This window comes from Macrosteles quadrilineatus, unplaced genomic scaffold (assembly GCF_028750875.1).
Source record: "Macrosteles quadrilineatus isolate MER2022 unplaced genomic scaffold, UCM_ALF_1.0 Scaffold_9__3_contigs__length_116548681, whole genome shotgun sequence".
NCBI classification, from domain to species: domain Eukaryota; kingdom Metazoa; phylum Arthropoda; class Insecta; order Hemiptera; family Cicadellidae; genus Macrosteles; species Macrosteles quadrilineatus.
Genome location: NW_026542602.1, coordinates 88,175,718 through 88,184,526, shown reverse-complemented (window position 1 = coordinate 88,184,526; position 8,809 = coordinate 88,175,718).

Sequence of the window (8,809 nt, the reverse complement as noted above, 5' to 3'; positions counted from 1 at the left end):
CATGTTTCTCGTTCATACGATCGATTTATAGTCCAATTTAATTTGAGCGGGAGTTTTCATCACAAGATAACAAAGTTAAAAAGGTTTACACCTTTGATTGATCATAATGTTATATTTCTGAAACTTGACAAAACAAAAATTGTTGTAAATCACCCCAGAATTCGTACAAATTTGAAACTTTGTAATATAACTTTTGACAATACTTTCAAAAATTTGATAGGGTTCTCGTAAAAATTGAACGAGTCGTTTTGAATGTGTGGGTGTGATACCGTAAACTCGAGTCTACACTATTTTTTCACGGGCAGTAGTTGTAGGAAACCTATGTTTTCAGGAAAGTACCCGCACTCCTCCCCGCGCCCATCCCAACGCCCGCCAATCCATCGGTCAAGATCTGTGGCGACCCTTATAGTGCTGAATCGCCATGTCTGTTGTTCAATAGTTTCAAACCACTTATATTTAAATTGAAAACTGACGTGATTGGACCATTTCTTACGGGGTTTACGTTCGAATGTCAAAATAAAAAACCTAATGTAAACAAGATAACAATCTCCCCCCTCTAGGCTGGCTAAGCACCCTTTTCACACAGTACGTGCCACGCGCCGGTAGTTAACTAGGGTAGTCAGGGTGGTTAGTTCTCCCCTAGTTAACTAGACCAAGGCATGTTCCCATGGGACTTCCGTTCCACAAATCCCGTGGGACCCCATTGACTGTGTAAACGTCTTTAAACGGACATTCCCACCTACCCAATATCGGAATGATTCACAAAAAATCAGAGTTCCAATTATTTACGCGTTCATTATTACCTTTGACGTTTGGTAACTAAAGTATGCGTACCATGTATATGGATCAGCCGTAGCAAATGAAACAAGGAACATAGTGTAATGAGCCACTAACAGAATATGTTTAAGTCCAAAATTATATTATGCCAGTTTTGATCACTCTTGGTTTTGTTAACGTAGTGAGGTAATCTAATGCTAAAATAAAACTAATTTACGACCCAATCCCAACACATCAAAAATGAATATCGACCAGTTAAATTCAATATTTGTTCGAACTCACTGACTACATAGTCCTTTGGAAGGCGTACAGCAGTATCCAAAGGCAATTTATTGTCTGGGTAGTCAAGTAAGAAATCACCCTCAAATCTGAAAATTGCTGGTTCGTTCCTAACTAAGATAAATAATTGTGGAGCTATTTTATGGCATTTTTCATAGGACTATAAATAAATCAATCTAATGAGCATCTATCATTTTAACTAGCTAGCAAAGGTTGGTGTAGCAAAATGGCCGAGAAAAAGACGAAAACACAAAGTCAATGGCACATCTTGATATACTATCCTATTTTGGCTGTTAAACGAAATACAGCACAATAACATCCCTTTTCCGTGGGAACATTTTGGTTGGTCGTGGAGAATTAGCACCTTCACCAGAGAGCGCCGAATAACGAAGTTTCTCACGACATCTGTGAGACCCTTACTGGAGTAGCTCGTGCCGAGCTCAAGAAACCCTCAAAGCTCACCCTTCGTCTGACACGTGCCCTTTGTTAGAGTAAGGGTCTTGAATTCTTAAAAAAACAACTTTGTCGCAAGACTTAGGTTTTTATGAAGTTTGGTGTATGGAAATATCGTTTGAAATAGTTTACAATTGTCATAAAAGACAAACAACTAAATAACCTTAACATTGAAAAATGCATAAGAAAATTCGTACGTTAGCAAGAGAAGAATAGTAAACAAAAAAACGCCCTCCACAGTATCTGGACGGAAATATCCTAACAATTGTTTTTAGCTGATTCTTAATAATAATAATGATAATATTATAAATGGGAGAATGTTAATTCCGTTGATTCTTTTGTTACAGCTTATTTTTCTGTTTCGGAAGGATGTCTTATCGTCTAAACTTTATCACTAACAGGTGGACACACGCCTTCCTCACCCTCTTAAGGGATGTTATGGCTAGAGAGTGCTAGGATCAGGAAACATATGGGCTTCGAGCCCTCAAACGTCTCCTGCAGACAAAATGTTTCATTTCCAAACAAATCAATGTGTTTGGACGCATAGCAGTTACAGTGATTGGCTTTCTGGCTATATCGTGGAGAATCATATTAATTGTATAAAGTAATTGGTCAAGTAAGTTCAAATTGGTCAAGTAAGATCAAATTTGCATGTCTATTTACTTTTGTAACAGAAAAGTAGATTAAGTCTACTTCCCTCATCTATGCTAGTATAATTAGGGTTTCAATCTACAATAAGAAAGATGTTGACACTTAATATGAACAAAAGTTATGTTACGAATGTTGGTGTTATATTATTCATAAGTCTAGCTCAACCAATAATCAAAACCTAACCAGTGATTGGTTGAAAATTTGCATCAGCTGTATTGATAGGTTTAGCAGTGTAAACATATGCCATTTTGCATTTACAATATAGTGTGTACTCTTCTTCATTACATTTATAGATTCAGTTATCATTCATGATTGTGATTCCTCATTCAAAAAAAGGTTGAAAATAGAACGTTTTATTTATAAACCGTAGCTTTTTAGTTTGAACTATCGTAGACAAAATATTTGTCTATGGTACTATTAAATGTAAGTGTTCTAGGTGAAGTTCTCCAAAATAAGAGACAATAATTAATTAATAATGCGAATTATGGACTCGAGTGTAACCGTATTCATACACGCTCAAATGAACTTTTCAATTTACAATGGATGAATTAATAGAGGAATGGCTAATTCAACCATTTAATTCTTACATGAACACTCTCTGTACAAAAATACGAAGTATTCAGATAATTCTTGTTTAGTAATTGATGGTGATTTTTATTTGCATTGAAAAATAATACTGTATTTAAACTACATAATTTTGTTTGTTAACAAACTGTTAGATTTCTTTTACACGGCCAGGTAAAAAGATGTAGTTTTAAGCCAATACAAACCCTTTAAACAAACAAAACTGTGTTTAGAACATGAAGGTTGTTAAGGCTTTTACATTTTATTGCCAGCTTCTTCTAGTTAAATTGACGCGCAGCGATTCAGCCAGCGTCGGAGTGAATGTTGCAATAAAACCCAACTCTCAACTTTGGTTCATCGACTCTCAAAGCCCAATCTTCTAGAATTGCGTTCCAAGTTGATATTGGAATTTTAGTTCGGAATTCCAGAGGTACGTTTCGATAAAAAGGATGACAACATTTATGAAATACAGTCAATTCTGTTTATTTTCAAAAATGTATTGGTTGCATCAAGCTTGATCAAACAAAGAAAATTATTCTGTGTATAATAACATACAAAATTGTTAAATGTAACTTCAGAAATATATTTCATTTTCAAGCAAACTTACGTGAAGTATTTTCTGAATGTAATCCCCCCCTCCACAAATAAACATTTGAAATTAATTAATTAAATACTGTAGTAAGGAACTAGTAGGCTACTTTAAAAAAATCCATTTATATGAAATTTAATACACCAAAATTGAAATATAAATAGATTAATAAATTATTAAATTGAAAAAAAAAACTAAAATTAGAATGTAAATTATTGTTGGAAAAGTACCAATATATTAACTACTGTATTAAAAAAAAACATAGAATTAAGAAATAAAATAGTATATGACAGACCAAATTATTTCAACATGAATGAAAACTCATGACCATGTTGAATATACTGTGTTTTTATTCAACAGTCTGGTTCTAAGCGGGGAAATAATTCTAACAAAAGGCATTAATGAATGCAGAGCTAAGGTTCGAATGAATTGCGATCATTAGTGCGTGTAAATGTGGTTCACAACCCTTAGGTCTGCTAAATCCTATACTTTTATACTCGGAATTATTTCCCTGCAAGTAATAATAAAGTGTTTATAATTTAGTGTAATTAGTTTTTGTGTTTTTTTACTTTCTTTCTCTAGATAGTATAAGGAGAAAGTATTACACAATTTTCGAGTTTGAGTTTTCGGTGGATATATCTGTGGAACCCACCTAAAAGAAGCGTTTTTTTAAGTCACGTCTGTGTGTGGATATATACATTGCTACATACCGATTTTGATGAAATTTGTTATGTGGATGGGAGTACTGATTTGTGGTATCATCAGGTAGTTTTTATATTTTTGACATTTTGTTTTTATTGTGATTTCCTCATAAAAACCCCCATAGAAAAATTGAAAATTAGATTTTCTAAAATAACGAACGATTTAAATTAAAATTTAGCACGTTATCCCCTAAAAGAAAAATGCTACAACTCCAATTGCTGTTAAAATTACTGTTCAAAAGTGTTTGTGATTTTCTCATAGAAAGATTCAATGATTCAATGATGGAAAATCGGACTTTTAAAAATACGGGTCAACAGTTTTCTATTAAATGTATTATTTTGTAGTCCTTAACTAAAAAAATGGCACAGTATTATAATTTTATGAAACAATTGATTATAGTTTGATTTAACAATCATGCATAGAAGGTAAATTTCCTGTTCATAAAAATATAGGTAATACAAACACAAATCTAAGAAATACTCTATTTAAGAATACTTCAATAATAATACAATATTAATAGTGTTATGCTTAGGGTAATGAGACTATAACACGTGATAATGCAGCGTTATGGTGATAACACTACACTATACTACCCTTTATACTACAATACTACGTAGGCCCCTACTGTATCACTAGATTACTTCTCAAGCGTAAATACAGATTACCTTTAAAACTGAAAACCTGAGTAAAACGTCCAATTTGAACCTCTGTTACAATTAATATAAATGAAATTAAATAATATTTCTGTCAACAATAACCATTCGTTATTCCACTAATCGACTAATGTTTATTTACCCATACATATTTGTTGCTACTATTTCTCTGTAATGTTCGAGAGGTGAAAGCATCATTCCATTCGCAAGACTAATGGTTTTAAGGGGAATGGAAGGGCCATTACATGAGTAAATAGCTTGCGCTAGAATAAATGATCATCATTAACAGTAGCAGATGAACCCATTATACTAGGTCCAGTTGACACTTTACAAAATGCATGATGCAATCGGAGGAACCAATGAAAAATAGGGTTTGCTATAAAGCATAAATATATCAATGTCCTTAGTTGGTTAGCTGTGAGTAACTCCATAAACAATTTCTGGTGTTCCGGGTTCAAATCCAGCCAATCCCTAATGTATTTCAACTGTGTAATAATAACCTTGAGTTCCAAAGTTCACTTATCTATGTATCAATATAATGTCTCTAAAATGAGAAGAACACACTCCGCGAATTTAAATTCTCTAACTAAAATTAAATCCATAAAATAATTTGCCCAATTTATATGAACAATATTTATATTGTTTCTATTCATATTAGGTGTTAGTAGTGATAAGGTGCAATACAGACTTTGGAAAACCGAATCCAACCAAACTCTTATAATGAAATGTACAATTTTAAATGCTATGTTTTATTTCAATTGCAGTTTATTTGTCAAGGCTTTATTTATTCTAATAATATTTATTTATTGCCTTCGTCTGCTATTGAACCTTTATTTATTTTAAGTTATGATTTCATCTGTATTATAATTTGAATAGAAAATCTAATTTAAGGAAAATCTGTAAAATAGCACTTGATTAACTCATCAACCAACGGAGGTAAAATAAAATCTACTATAGGCCTACTTAATTGTTTTAAACTAATTTTAAAAAGTATTTTAGAAACATAACATGTTTTAGAAAAACTATTACTTAAAATTTTGGCGTTCAAATTTAAATAGATGCTGACGTAAATTTGATCTCAATTTCATCAAAAGTCGACAACTAATAATTTAAACAATCGGGTTTATCAGCTTCTAGTAGCCAAAATTGGGATTTTAGGAAGTCCAGACATAGTACTTAGCACGGAAACTTAAAAGCTACTTTTCGGTAGGGAAATTCACTAAAACAAGGCTATTGCAATCAGCTGTTTGTTCATGGCAGTAAGTATATGACTAGTGAGGGTATTAGGGAAGCTAAGCCTCCCTTCCACTAACTCTTCCACATCCCCGAGAGAGTAGTTAGAAGATAACTCCTAAGCCTCCAAGTCGTTTTATCATCCTCATACACATTTATAGCCTCACGTGTTCGTTATTTTGCATACCAATTCTGAACTCAGATACTTAACACTATGCATGAATTAAGTAGTAAAAATGGTAATAACTTGGGGGAAATTCGGCTGGATTGAATCCTAGTAATCTGTTTTGTACGTTACAACCATATAAACATTTTTTTAATTATTTTACTCTTAAATTTGATTTATAAAGGAGATTATAACGAGGAGATTTTACATTTTTTTATCATGGATTTTTTACTCAACGAAACATAAAAAGAAAAATGACGCTTTCATATAGTGCACTCTGCAAGTCCAGCCAATCACTAATGTATTTCAGCTGTGTAATAATAACCAGCAAGAAAAGAAAATTAGTACGTCTCTTGGTGTTCAAAATTCTATTTAACCTTTTCATAGGGACATAATAAATGGTATATTTACAATAGGTTGAGTTCCCTCTAGAGAAGAGCGTTTACCAGTTTTAAACCAATTTCAATTAATATTTATGAGGTAAAACTGATATTTAGATTTTATTCTGTTTTTACAGGTGGTTGAACGATTACGATAGCACGATCATGTATGGATTGGAGAGAATTGAAGGATTGTGAAGAATGGAAAAGGAGAGCCAGTTTTCGCTAGTTTCAGTTCTGTTACCTAAATCAAGCAGTGGCATACTTACACGTATTGGGAGCAAGCTATATTGGTTTTGACAAAACTCAATGACTGAAAAAGATGAATTAACGTTTATTTTTTATTTTACGGCTATTTAATTACCATTGTAGCTTACTGTCAGCATGTCTGCACTAACTTCAAGGCTGATTATTATTTAAACTTAATCCAATTAGTTTAAAAGTTTCAGTTCCATCTATTCTCCTATCTCTCCCGGGTCAAGGGAAATAACATTTTTCATCAGGTGATCACTATAATGTATGTCCATTAATCATGAAGCCTTTTAGTCAGCACAATTTGTGTTGGTACTTTTATTAAACTACAATTTTCATTAAGCACCTTATAAAAGCATATTTTTCTCTAGCCGTGTTAAGTAATTTGTAATTGTTAAACGTGCCTAATTTAGCCAAAAAACAAAAAAAAACTACAACAGAATAAACCATTCTTCAGTTTTTGAGTCTAAATCATATAATTAAAAAATGATAAATTAAAAATTATACAATATTTGTATTCATAACCAAAATAGAGAGAAGGGGATCTATATAAATACAAATGAATCCTTTTTTTATAGTATTCCATAACTCAAGAACGAGTGCACCAAATTGGATGTTTCTTTTTTTTTGTGTTCCTTAGTGCCAGTGGAAGGTTTTTATGTAAGGAAATTTATAAATCATCCATCCAACCATTATTTAGTAATTTGATTATGTGTAAATTTTCAACCAAAAGGTGAGTGAGCGTAGCAAGCGAAATTCAACCAGGACGTGATTGAGTCATGCGAACGAGCTCATCTTGAAAATGAACGAGCATTTGACATAAAACCACATTAGGACAGGACGACGTCTGTCGGACCAGCTAGTAACTTCATAAGATTTAGACCTATAGAACAAAAACGTTGTCAAATACAAGAAACAATTACCAATGATGAATATTAAATGTGTACACCTTATGAGCTAATTGCCCCATTAGCTAAATAGTTTATTTTTTCCAAAGTAATAGTGAGATTCATCTTAATAGATCCTGTCTTTGTGATAAAATGGCATATTACCGCTTAAATCTCCGTATATTTTTTTATAACCGCAAATCATTCCAGGTACTGACCCGACCACAGAGGGTGGGGGGTGGTTTGCAAAGCTCAACACTTTGTTTCTTTCTGTTTTTGTCCAAATTAGGAAACTGGCAAAATTATTAATTTACCATTCAAATTAGTGATGTACACTACATCAATTGGTTGTAATTTGATGCTTTTATTCGTAGGAAGCTGTCTTCCATGTTATCTCTACTCGATATACAGGAGCAGTTTATAAGGTGCACATTTTTCACAAACAGTAAGATGGGTTTATAACATACCAGCTTCATACAAACAAACAGGATTATCATACACGTTTGACAACAGAGGTGGTTTATAACGAACACATTTCAAACAGATATATTTATTTATTACACGTTTTACGTGGAGGTATATATCATATAAGTTTTGCCTAAGCAGTGCAGTGTGTTTAACACGAACAAGTTACAATCAAACAGGCTTATACATAGGTGGTTTATAATATACACGTTTCATACAAGCAACAATGTGGGTTTATAACTTACAAGCTTCATACAAACAGGCTGGTTTATAGCATACAAGCTTTATACAAACATGCTTATCCCATACTCGTTTTACACCAGAGGTGTATAACGGATGAAGCGACTTATCAAAGTTGAGAGGTTAATGAGAGAGATAAATCCTAAGCTTTAGAGACAATGACGTGTACAACTTATCTTCCCAACTTCCCCTGGAGGGATTATATCTTACCTTTACCACCATTAATAATCTTACAGAACTATACTATTTTTTGCCATGCAATTTTCAAATAAAGCATCACGATTTACTTAAGTGGTTGCCATATAAAGTGTCAGACGTATTTATTTCCATTGGGTTTTTAACTTATGACAGTTCATCTACAGCTGAAATTCATTAATGTAAATAAAAATCCTACCACATACTTGTTGGTTATTTACACTCGCAAATATATACATCTATCTATATATTAATAGACAAGCATGGTTCTTCAAATTTTTTTTTCTCAGCCCGTGTGCATCGCAGGGAAAATCTACACATAT